Source organism: Chamaea fasciata, unplaced genomic scaffold (assembly GCF_029207755.1).
Source record: "Chamaea fasciata isolate MVZ Bird 193981 ecotype frontalis unplaced genomic scaffold, bChaFas1.0.hap1 SCAF_890, whole genome shotgun sequence".
In the NCBI taxonomy this organism is placed as follows: domain Eukaryota; kingdom Metazoa; phylum Chordata; class Aves; order Passeriformes; family Sylviidae; genus Chamaea; species Chamaea fasciata.
In genome coordinates this window covers 8,951-21,010 of record NW_027094975.1, presented here as the reverse complement: position 1 = coordinate 21,010, position 12,060 = coordinate 8,951, and the positions used below count along the sequence as shown (strand labels likewise).

The 12,060-nt window shown below is 61.2% G+C and overlaps 1 long non-coding RNA gene across 1 annotated transcript; it reads right to left on the bottom strand.

Annotated features, from left to right (window-relative positions):
* Window positions 1-1,152: 1,152 nt before the first annotated feature.
* LOC136306019 (uncharacterized) lies at window positions 1,153-2,094 on the bottom strand. The gene is made up of 3 exons (XR_010725481.1): window positions 1,985-2,094; window positions 1,761-1,889; window positions 1,153-1,294 (listed from the first exon to the last, which is right to left on the bottom strand). It is a non-coding gene; the product is annotated as an uncharacterized lncRNA (long non-coding RNA).
* Between the last annotated feature and the right edge of the window lie 9,966 nt (window positions 2,095-12,060).

Sequence of the window (12,060 nt, the reverse complement as noted above, 5' to 3'; positions counted from 1 at the left end):
CTTCTTTTCCAGAGTTCGCAGGAATTCATCAAGGCTACAGGAACAACAACAGCTCTGAAAATAAGAGCCTAGGAAAGCCTCTCCAAGAAATGCAGAACTCAGATAGGAGACACATAGCACGGTGATGGACACTTAACCAATTAAGTGCCCTGAAAGATGCGTGCGTGCGTTCCTGCCTTCCTGCCTGCCTGCGTGATGGAGAAATAACTTAGCCGACTGAGAGAGACACCTGTACCCATGAAGAGTAGTGCTAGAAACTGGAACTGTAGCTTTATGTACACAAGAAAGTAGCTGCTGTTAGAAGCATATTGTTTCCTTCATTTCAGCAGCCCATTTTCCCCCTGTATCCCTGTGGCTACCTGCTCCCACTGCAGAACAGAAGCAGCACCCAGCCAGCAGCTCCTCAGTCCTGGCAGGTCAGCGGCACTTCCAGGAGCACACCAGACTGGCAGCAAACTGCCCAAAGGGCACTCAGCCCTAGACCCTATTCAAACCCTCCAAAGTAACTTGGCCAGGGGGCAGGGTCAGCACCAAAGACACAGACACCAACCTCAGGAGCTCAGGGTCTTTGGCGACAGCTCAGAGCAGCCAAGAACCTCCCAAGGAGAAGCTCAGCAATGCTCCCCAGCACTGCTACCCAAGGTGACCTACAGGGCCTGAGATCCAGCACCAGGGACCCTGAGCCTCACCCCCAGCAGCTGGGAATCCCCTGTCACAACCCAGCCCTGGAGAGCCCCCCCAGAACTGGCAATTCCCGCGGGTGCGTCCGCCCGCAGGCCAAGAGGCTCCGGCTGTGCCGGGACAGGGCCCAGGTCGGGCAAATGCTGCAATAAACAGGCGCACACAACTCCCACAGCGGGAACAGCTGGGCTCAGCCTCCTCCGGCGTCGCCCCAAAGCCTGGCCAGGGCTTCAGGAGCAATGCAGGAGCTGCCTTTGGCCCCGCTCCTCCCAACAAGGCCACAGGACTCATCTCAGGGCCCTGTCCGGCCTCTGAACACAGAAAGGTCAAGCCATGTTTCACTAATGAGCACGGACCTAGCCCAGAACACTAATGATCCTGGCTACCGCACTGCCGACAGGATACAAACACAACATCTGGGTTGAAGGCTCACCCAGAGGTCAGCTTTGCCTCAAGACTCTGCTTCAGGCCTCAGGCCTTCAGGAAGTCCCAAGGTGCTTGAACCTCTGCGCAAAGCCTGCTCCCATCTCCTGTGGAACCTCACAGATCAGGCAGCACTTCCTCGGCCCACTCCTGAGGCTATTTAGCCTGCCAGCAAAGAGCAGGGGCTGACCTGGGAATGACAGAAGGCAGGGAGGGGAAAGGACCCTTTTGCTTCCATCCAGAAAGCCAAAGGCCGTCAAAAAAACCCTCTGGTGAACACCTGAGCAGCACCAGGAGATGAAAGGCCTGGCACTCCTGACTCCCAGAGCTCCCAGCGCTGCCTTGCCCCTCACCTTCAGCCCTCGTCTTGGACAGCAAGGCAATCCCAGGGACAGAAATCCAGGCTCCTGCTGCTCCTGGACGGAGGCACCCAACAGCTCTGTGCTGGCTGAACATGGCAGCAAAATCAGGATGCTGCTCTTCCTTGGGCAAAACTCCAGCCACTAAAAAGCTGGAATGCAGGACAACCCTGCCTCTCCACCAGGGCACTTGGATCCAGCCCTACTGACACATGGACATTTGAGACAGGAATCCATAACCCTCCGTGAAATCACATCACAGCCTCCAGGTGTTTTCCTGTTCGTGTCCTCACTTACCTGGCATAGGCTTCTTCCAAGGCTTTGCAGACACTTTGCCTCTAGCCAAAAAGATTAACATCGCCTTCTTTCCAGCTTTCAAGAAGTCACAGCAAGTCATCCTGGTCCCATGTTCCACATCAGATTCTCCTGTAAAAAGAAAGATATTTTTTCTGTTCAGATCATTTCTCAAGCTGTCAAGAAAAGCAGGATCCCACATGCACTCCCAGAAATTCTCTCAACACCATTTGCTGCTTCTCTCTCTGGCAGGGCACCAACAAGTCCTGGGACACTTCTTGTTCCCTGCTGGCCAGTGACCTTGAGCGATAAAAGAAGGCACCAGTATTGCTGCTAATTTTACAGCCACGGGCTTTGAACTTTCCACAAGTTAAAAGCAGAAGCAGACACTCCTCATCGGGCTCGAGTTCTCGCTTCCTGGCCCAGGAGACGCGCGGCCGCAGCTGCTCGAGCTTCTCTACCACTGCAGAGCGCGCCGAACACGGCAGGCGCACGGCAGGTGACGAACAAGCGACTTCTCCAATCCCGGCCCCGGAGAGGCGTGGCCGCCGCTCCTCGAGCTCCTCCGCCTCTGCACAGCGCTGCACGCACGGCAGGAGCACCGGAAGTGACGAAACAGCGAGGCCACGCTTCCCGGCCCGGGAGACGCGTGTCTGCCGCTCCTCGAGGATCTCAGCCGCCGCAAAGCACGCCGAGCAGGTAAGCGCACTGCAGATAATGAATAAGTGAAATCTTGCTTCCCAGCCCCGAAAATGCACTTTCGGTGCTGGAGGAGCTTCTCTGCTTGTGGGCAGCACGGAAACCGCGCCCAGCCGCTGTTCGCAGCCAGCCTGCAGCATACCGCCGGAGAGTGCACTAGGCGCGGCCAAACGGCGTTTGCTCGCTTCCCAGGCTAGGAGAAGCACTTGCCGTGCTGCAAACAGCTTCTCTGCCTGTAGAGAGCTCGGACACAGCGTTTGACGCTGTTCCAAGCCTGCCTGCGAGCGAACCGCCGGAGAGTGCACTCGGCGCGGCCAAACGGCGTTTGCTCGCTTCCCAGGCTAGGAGAAGCACTTGCCGTGCTGCAAACAGCTTCTCTGCCTGTGGAGAGCTCGGAAACAGCGTTTAACGCTGTTCCAAGCCTGCCTGCGAGCGAGGCGCCGGAGAGTGCACTAGGCGCGGCCAAACGGCGTTTGCTCGCTTCCCAGGCTAGGAGAAGCACTTGCCGTGCTGCAAACAGCTTCTCTGCCTGTGGAGAGCTCGGAAACAGCGTTTAACGCTGTTCCAAGCCTGCCTGCGAGCGAGGCGCCGGAGAGTGCACTCGGCGCGGCCAAACGGCGTTTGCTCGCTTCCCAGGCTAGGAGAAGCACTTGCCGTGCTGCAAACAGCTTCTCTGCCTGTGGAGAGCTCGGAAACAGCGTTTAACGCTGTTCCAAGCCTGCCTGCGAGCCAAGCGCCGGAGAGTGCACTAGGCGCGGCCAAACGGCGTTTGCTCGCTTCCCAGGCTAGGAGAAGCACTTGCCGTGCTGCAAACAGCCTCTCTGCCTGTGGAGAGCTCGGAAACAGCGTTTAACGCTGTTCCAAGCCAGCCTGCGAGCGAAGCGCCGGAGAGTGCACTAGGCGCGGCCAAACGGCGTTTGCTCGCTTCCCAGGCTAGGAGAAGCACTTGCCGTGCTGCAAACAGCTTCTCTGCCTGTGGAGAGCTCGGAAACAGCGTTTAACGCTGTTCCAAGCCTGCCTGCGAGCGAAGCGCCGGAGAGTGCACTAGGCGCGGCCAAACGGCGTTTGCTCGCTTCCCAGGCTAGGAGAAGCACTTGCCGTGCTGCAAACAGCCTCTCTGCCTGTGGAGAGCTCGGAAATAGCGTTTAACGCTGTTCCAAGCCTCCCTGCGAGCGAAGCGCCGGAGAGTGCACTAGGCGCGGCCAAACGGCGTTTGCTCGCTTCCCAGGCTAGGAGAAGCACTTGCCGTGCTGTAAACAGCTTCTCTGCCTGTGGAGAACTCGGAAGCAGCGTTTGACGCTGTTCCAAGCCGGCCTGCGAGCGAACCGCCGGAGAGTGCACTCGGCGCGGCCAAACGGCGTTTGCTCGCTTCCCAGGCTAGGAGAAGCACTTGCCGTGCTGCAAACAGCTTCTCTGCCTGTGGAGAGCTCGGAAACAGCGTTTAACGCTGTTCCAAGCCTGCCTGCGAGCGAGGCGCCGGAGAGTGCACTAGGCGCGGCCAAACGGCGTTTGCTCGCTTCCCAGGCTAGGAGAAGCACTTGCCGTGCTGCAAACAGCTTCTCTGCCTGTGGAGAGCTCGGAAACAGCGTTTAACGCTGTTCCAAGCCTGCCTGCGAGGGAACCGCCGGAGAGTGCACTAGACGCGGCCAAACGGCGTTTGCTCGCTTCCCAGGCTAGGAGAAGCACTTGCCGTGCTGCAAACAGCTTCTCTGCCTGTGGAGAGCTCGGAAACAGCGTTTAACGCTGTTCCAAGCCTGCCTGCGAGCCAAGCGCCGGAGAGTGCACTAGGCGCGGCCAAACGGCGTTTGCTCGCTTCCCAGGCTAGGAGAAGCACTTGCCGTGCTGCAAACAGCCTCTCTGCCTGTGGAGAGCTCGGAAACAGCGTTTAACGCTGTTCCAAGCCAGCCTGCGAGCGAAGCGCCGGAGAGTGCACTAGGCGCGGCCAAACGGCGTTTGCTCGCTTCCCAGGCTAGGAGAAGCACTTGCCGTGCTGCAAACAGCTTCTCTGCCTGTGGAGAGCTCGGAAACAGCGTTTAACGCTGTTCCAAGCCTGCCTGCGAGCGAAGCGCCGGAGAGTGCACTAGGCGCGGCCAAACGGCGTTTGCTCGCTTCCCAGGCTAGGAGAAGCACTTGCCGTGCTGCAAACAGCCTCTCTGCCTGTGGAGAGCTCGGAAATAGCGTTTAACGCTGTTCCAAGCCTCCCTGCGAGCGAAGCGCCGGAGAGTGCACTAGGCGCGGCCAAACGGCGTTTGCTCGCTTCCCAGGCTAGGAGAAGCACTTGCCGTGCTGTAAACAGCTTCTCTGCCTGTGGAGAACTCGGAAGCAGCGTTTGACGCTGTTCCAAGCCGGCCTGCGAGCGAACCGCCGGAGAGTGCACTCGGCGCGGCCAAACGGCGTTTGCTCGCTTCCCAGGCTAGGAGAAGCACTTGCCGTGCTGCAAACAGCTTCTCTGCCTGTGGAGAGCTCGGAAACAGCGTTTAACGCTGTTCCAAGCCTGCCTGCGAGCGAGGCGCCGGAGAGTGCACTAGGCGCGGCCAAACGGCGTTTGCTCGCTTCCCAGGCTAGGAGAAGCACTTGCCGTGCTGCAAACAGCTTCTCTGCCTGTGGAGAGCTCGGAAACAGCGTTTAACGCTGTTCCAAGCCTGCCTGCGAGGGAACCGCCGGAGAGTGCACTAGACGCGGCCAAACGGCGTTTGCTCGCTTCCCAGGCTAGGAGAAGCACTTGCCGTGCTGCAAACAGCTTCTCTGCCTGTGGAGAGCTCGGAAACAGCGTTTAACGCTGTTCCAAGCCTGCCTGCGAGGGAGGCGCCGGAGAGTGCACTAGGCGCGGCCAAACGGCGTTTGCTCGCTTCCCAGGCTAGGAGAAGCACTTGCCGTGCTGCAAACAGCTTCTCTGCCTGTGGAGAGCTCGGAAACAGCGTTTAACGCTGTTCCAAGCCTGCCTGCGAGCGAAGCGCCGGAGAGTGCACTCGGCGCGGCCAAACGGCGTTTGCTCGCTTCCCAGGCTAGGAGAAGCACTTGCCGTGCTGCAAACAGCCTCTCTGCCTGTGGAGAGCTCGGAAACAGCGTTTAACGCTGTTCCAAGCCAGCCTGCGAGCGAAGCGCCGGAGAGTGCACTAGGCGCGGCCAAACGGCGTTTGCTCGCTTCCCAGGCTAGGAGAAGCACTTGCCGTGCTGTAAACAGCTTCTCTGCCTGTGGAGAACTCGGAAACAGCGTTTGACGCTGTTCCAGGCCGGCCTGCGAGCGAACCGCCGGAGAGTGCACTAGGCGCGGCCAAACGGCGTTTGCTCGCTTCCCAGGCTAGGAGAAGCACTTGCCGTGCTGCAAACAGCTTCTCTGCCTGTGGAGAGCTCGGAAACAGCGTTTGACGCTGTTCCAAGCCTGCCTGCGAGCGAACCGCCGGAGAGTGCACTCGGCGCGGCCAAACGGCGTTTGCTCGCTTCCCAGGCTAGGAGAAGCACTTGCCGTGCTGCAAACAGCTTCTCTGCCTGTGGAGAGCTCGGAAACAGCGTTTGACGCTGTTCCAAGCCGGCCTGCGAGCGAACCGCCGGAGAGTGCACTCGGCGCGGCCAAACGGCGTTTGCTCGCTTCCCAGGCTAGGAGAAGCACTTGCCGTGCTGCAAACAGCTTCTCTGCCTGTGGAGAGCTCGGAAACAGCGTTTGACGCTGTTCCAAGCCTGCCTGCGAGCGAACCGCCGGAGAGTGCACTCGGCGCGGCCAAACGGCGTTTGCTCGCTTCCCAGGCTAGGAGAAGCACTTGCCGTGCTGCAAACAGCTTCTCTGCCTGTGGAGAGCTTGGAAACAGCGTTTGACGCTGTTCCAAGCCTGCCTGCGAGCGAACCGCCGGAGAGTGCACTCGGCGCGGCCAAACGGCGTTTGCTCGCTTCCCAGGCTAGGAGAAGCACTTGCCGTGCTGCAAACAGCTTCTCTGCCTGTGGAGAGCTCGGAAACAGCGTTTGACGCTGTTCCAAGCCTGCCTGCGAGCGAACCGCCGGAGAGTGCACTCGGCGCGGCCAAACGGCGTTTGCTCGCTTCCCAGGCTAGGAGAAGCACTTGCCGTGCTGCAAACAGCTTCTCTGCCTGTGGCGAGCTCGGAAACAGCGTTTGACGCTGTTCCAACCCTGCCTGCGAGCGAACGGCCGGAGAGTGCACTCGGCGCGGCCAAACGGCATTTGCTCGCTTCCCAGGCTAGGAGAAGCACTTGCCGTGCTGCAAACAGCTTCTCTGCCTGTGGAGAGCTCGGAAACAGCGTTTGACGCTGTTCCAGGCCGGCCTGCGAGCGAAGCGCCGGAGAGTGCACTCGGCGCGGCCAAACGGCGTTTGCTCGCTTCCCAGGCTAGGAGAAGCACTTGCCGTGCTGCAAACAGCTTCTCTGCCTGTGGAGAGCTCGGAAACAGCGTTTGACGCTGTTCCAGGCCGGCCTGCGAGCGAACCGCCGGAGAGTGCACTCGGCGCGGCCAAACGGCGTTTGCTCGCTTCCCAGGCTAGGAGAAGCACTTGCCGTGCTGCAAACAGCTTCTCTGCCTGTGGAGAGCTCGGAAACAGCGTTTGACGCTGTTCCAGGCCGGCCTGCGAGCGAAGCGCCGGAGAGTGCACTCGGCGCGGCCAAACGGCGTTTGCTCGCTTCCCAGGCTAGGAGAAGCACTTGCCGTGCTGCAAACAGCTTCTCTGCCTGTGGAGAGCTCGGAAACAGCGTTTGACGCTGTTCCAGGCCGGCCTGCGAGCGAACCGCCGGAGAGTGCACTCGGCGCGGCCAAACGGCGTTTGCTCGCTTCCCAGGCTAGGAGAAGCACTTGCCGTGCTGCAAACCGCTTCTCTGCCTGTGGAGAGCTCGGAAACAGCGTTTGACGCTGTTCCAGGCCGGCCTGCGAGCGAAGCGCCGGAGAGTGCACTCGGCGCGGCCAAACGGCGTTTGCTCGCTTCCCAGGCTAGGAGAAGCACTTGCCGTGCTGCAAACAGCTTCTCTGCCTGTGGAGAGCTCGGAAACAGCGTTTGACGCTGTTTCAGGCCGGCCTGCGAGCGAAGCGCCGGAGAGTGCACTCGGCGCGGCCAAACGGCGTTTGCTCGCTTCCCAGGCTAGGAGAAGCACTTGCCGTGCTGCAAACAGCTTCTCTGCCTGTGGAGAGCTCGGAAACAGCGTTTGACGCTGTTCCAGGCCGGCCTGCGAGCGAACCGCCGGAGAGTGCACTCGGCGCGGCCAAACGGCGTTTGCTCGCTTCCCAGGCTAGGAGAAACACTTGCCATGCTGCAAACAGCTTCTCTGCCTGTGGAGAGCTCGGAAACAGCGTTTGACGCTGTTCCAGGCCGGCCTGCGAGCGAAGCGCCGGAGAGTGCACTCGGCGCGGCCAAACGGCGTTTGCTCGCTTCCCAGGCTAGGAGAAGCACTTGCCGTGCTGCAAACAGCTTCTCTGCCTGTGGAGAGCTCGGAAACAGCGTTTGACGCTGTTCCAGGCCGGCCTGCAAGCGAACCGCCGGAGAGTGCACTCGGCGCGGCCAAACGGCGTTTGCTCGCTTCCCAGGCTAGGAGAAGCACTTGCCGTGCTGCAAACAGCTTCTCTGCCTGTGGAGAGCTCGGAAACAGCGTTTGACGCTGTTCCAGGCCGGCCTGCGAGCGAAGCGCCGGAGAGTGCACTCGGCGCGGCCAAACGGCGTTTGCTCGCTTCCCAGGCTAGGAGAAGCACTTGCCGTGCTGCAAACAGCTTCTCTGCCTGTGGAGAGCTCGGAAACAGCGTTTGACGCTGTTCCAGGCCGGCCTGCGAGCGAAGCGCCGGAGAGTGCACTCGGCGCGGCCAAACGGCGTTTGCTCGCTTCCCAGGCTAGGAGAAGCACTTGCCGTGCTGCAAACAGCTTCTCTGCCTGTGGAGAGCTCGGAAACAGCGTTTGACGCTGTTCCAGGCCGGCCTGCGAGCGAACGGCCGGAGAGTGCACTCGGCGCGGCCAAACGACGTTTGCTCGCTTCCCAGGCTAGGAGAAGCACTTGCCGTGCTGCAAACAGCTTCTCTGCCTGTGGAGAGCTCGGAAACAGCGTTTGACGCTGTTCCAGGCCGGCCTGCGAGCGAAGCGCCGGAGAGTGCACTCGGCGCGGCCAAACGGCGTTTGCTCGCTTCCCAGGCTAGGAGAAGCACTTGCCGTGCTGCAAACAGCTTCTCTGCCTGTGGAGAGCTCGGAAACAGCGTTTGACGCTGTTCCAGGCCGGCCTGCGAGCGAAGCGCCGGAGAGTGCACTCGGCGCGGCCAAACGGCGTTTGCTCGCTTCCCAGGCTAGGAGAAGCACTTGCCGTGCTGCAAACAGCTTCTCTGCCTGTGGAGAGCTCGGAAACAGCGTTTGACGCTGTTCCAGGCCGGCCTGCGAGCGAAGCGCCGGAGAGTGCACTCGGCGCGGCCAAACGGCGTTTGCTCGCTTCCCAGGCTAGGAGAAGCACTTGCCGTGCTGCAAACAGCTTCTCTGCCTGTGGAGAGCTCGGAAACAGCGTTTGACGCTGTTCCAGGCCGGCCTGCGAGCGAAGCGCCGGAGAGTGCACTCGGCGCGGCCAAACGGCGTTTGCTCGCTTCCCAGGCTAGGAGAAGCACTTGCCGTGCTGCAAACAGCTTCTCTGCCTGTGGAGAGCTCGGAAACAGCGTTTGACGCTGTTCCAGGCCGGCCTGCGAGCGAAGCGCCGGAGAGTGCACTCGGCGCGGCCAAACGGCGTTTGCTCGCTTCCCAGGCTAGGAGAAGCACTTGCCGTGCTGCAAACAGCTTCTCTGCCTGTGGAGAGCTCGGAAACAGCGTTTGACGCTGTTCCAGGCCGGCCTGCGAGCGAACCGCCGGAGAGTGCACTCGGCGCGGCCAAACGGCGTTTGCTCGCTTCCCAGGCTAGGAGAAGCACTTGCCGTGCTGCAAACAGCTTCTCTGCCTGTGGAGAGCTCGGAAACAGCGTTTGACGCTGTTCCAGGCCGGCCTGCGAGCGAACCGCCGGAGAGTGCACTCGGCGCGGCCAAACGGTGTTTGCTCGCTTCCCAGGCTAGGAGAAGCACTTGCCGTGCTGCAAACAGCTTCTCTGCCTGTGGAGAGCTCGGAAACAGCGTTTGACGCTGTTCCAGGCCGGCCTGCGAGCGAAGCGCCGGAGAGTGCACTCGGCGCGGCCAAACGGCGTTTGCTCGCTTCCCAGGCTAGGAGAAGCACTTGCCGTGCTGCAAACAGCTTCTCTGCCTGTGGAGAGCTCGGAAACAGCGTTTGACGCTGTTCCAGGCCGGCCTGCGAGCGAAGCGCCGGAGAGTGCACTCGGCGCGGCCAAACGGCGTTTGCTCGCTTCCCAGGCTAGGAGAAGCACTTGCCGTGCTGCAAACAGCTTCTCTGCCTGTGGAGAGCTCGGAAACAGCGTTTGACGCTGTTCCAGGCCGGCCTGCGAGCGAACCGCCGGAGAGTGCACTCGGCGCGGCCAAACGGCTGTTTGCTCGCTTCCCAGGCTAGGAGAAGCACTTGCCGTGCTGCAAACAGCTTCTCTGCCTGTGGAGAGCTCGGAAACAGTGTTTGACGCTCTTCCAGGCCGGCCTGCGAGGCGAAGCGCCGGAGAGTGCACTCGGCGCGGCCAAACGGCGTTTGCTCGCTTCCCAGGCTAGGAGAAGCACTTGCCGTGCTGCAAACAGCTTCTCTGCCTGTGGAGAGCTCGGAAACAGCGTTTGACGCTGTTCCAGGCCGGCCTGCGAGCGAAGCGCCGGAGAGTGCACTCGGCGCGGGCCAAACGGCGTTTGCTCGCTTCCCAGGCTAGGGAGAAGCACTTGCCGTGCTGCAAACAGCTTCTCTGCCTGTGGAGAGCTCGGAAACAGCGTTTGACGCTGTTCCAGGCCGGCCTGCGAGCGAACCGCTGGAGAGTGCACTCGGCGCGGCCAAACGGCGTTTGCTCGCTTCCCAGGCTAGGAGAAGCACTTGCCGTGCTGCAAAACAGCTTCTCTGCCTGTGGAGAGCTCGGAAACAGCGTTTGACGCTGTTCCAGGCCGGGCCTGCGAGCGAACCGCCGGAGAGTGCACTCGGCGCGGCCAAACGGCGTTTGCTCGCTTCCCAGGCTAGGAGAAGCACTTGCCGTGCTGCAAACAGCTTCTCTGCCTGTGGAGAGCTCGGAAACAGCGTTTGACGCTGTTCCAGGCCGGCCTGCGAGCGAACCGCCGGAGAGTGCACTCGGCGCGGCCAAACGGCGTTTGCTCGCTTCCCAGGCTAGGAGAAGCACTTGCCGTGCTGCAAACAGCTTCTCTGCCTGTGGAGAGCTCGGAAACAGCGTTTGACGCTGTTCCAGGCCGGCCTGCGAGCGAAGCGCCGGAGAGTGCACTCGGTGCGGCCAAACGGCGTTTGCTCGCTTCCCAGGCTAGGAGAAGCACTTGCCGTGCTGCAAACAGCTTCTCTGCCTGTGGAGAGCTCGGAAACAGCGTTTGACGCTGTTCCAGGCCGGCCTGCGAGCGAAGCGCCGGAGAGTGCACTCGGCGCGGCCAAACGGCGTTTGCTCGCTTCCCAGGCTAGGAGAAGCACTTGCCGTGCTGCAAACAGCTTCTCTGCCTGTGGAGAGCTCGGAAACAGTGTTTGACGCTGTTCCAGGCCGGCCTGCGAGCGAAGCGCCGGAGAGTGCACTCGGCGCGGCCAAACGGCGTTTGCTCGCTTCCCAGGCTAGGAGAAGCACTTGCCGTGCTGCAAACAGCTTCTCTGCCTGTGGAGAGCTCGGAAACAGTGTTTGACGCTGTTCCAGGCCGGCCTGCGAGCGAACCGCCGGAGAGTGCACTCGGCGCGGCCAAACGGCGTTTGCTCGCTTCCCAGGCTAGGAGAAGCACTTGCCGTGCTGCAAACAGCTTCTCTGCCTGTGGAGAGCTCGGAAACAGCGTTTGACGCTGTTCCAGGCCGGCCTGCGAGCGAACCGCCGGAGAGTGCACTCGGCGCGGCCAAACGGCGTTTGCTCGCTTCCCAGGCTAGGAGAAGCACTTGCCGTGCTGCAAACAGCTTCTCTGCCTGTGGAGAGCTCGGAAACAGCGTTTGACGCTGTTCCAGGCCGGCCTGCGAGCGAAGCGCCGGAGAGTGCACTCGGCGCGGCCAAACGGCGTTTGCTCGCTTCCCAGGCTAGGAGAAGCACTTGCCGTGCTGCAAACAGCTTCTCTGCCTGTGGAGAGCTCGGAAACAGGGTTTGATGCTGTTCCAGGCCGGCCTGCGAGCGAACCGCCGGAGAGTGCACTCGGCGCGGCCAAACGGCGTTTGCTCGCTTCCCAGGCTAGGAGAAGCACTTGCCGTGCTGCAAACAGCTTCTCTGCCTGTGGAGAGCTCGGAAACAGCGTTTGACGCTGTTCCAGGCCGGCCTGCGAGCGAACCGCCGGAGAGTGCAACTCGGCGCGGCCAAACGGCGTTTGCTCGCTTCCCAGGCTAGGAGAAGCACTTGCCGTGCTGCAAACAGCTTCTCTGCCTGTGGAGAGCTCGGAAACAGCGTTTGACGCTGTTCCAGGCCGGCCTGCGAGCGAAGCGCCGGAGAGTGCACTCGGCGCGGCCAAACGGCGTTTGCTCGCTTCCCAGGCTAGGAGAAGCTCTTGCCGTGCTGCAAACAGCTTCTCTGCCTGTGGAGAGCTCGGAAACAGCGTTTGACGCTGTTCCAGG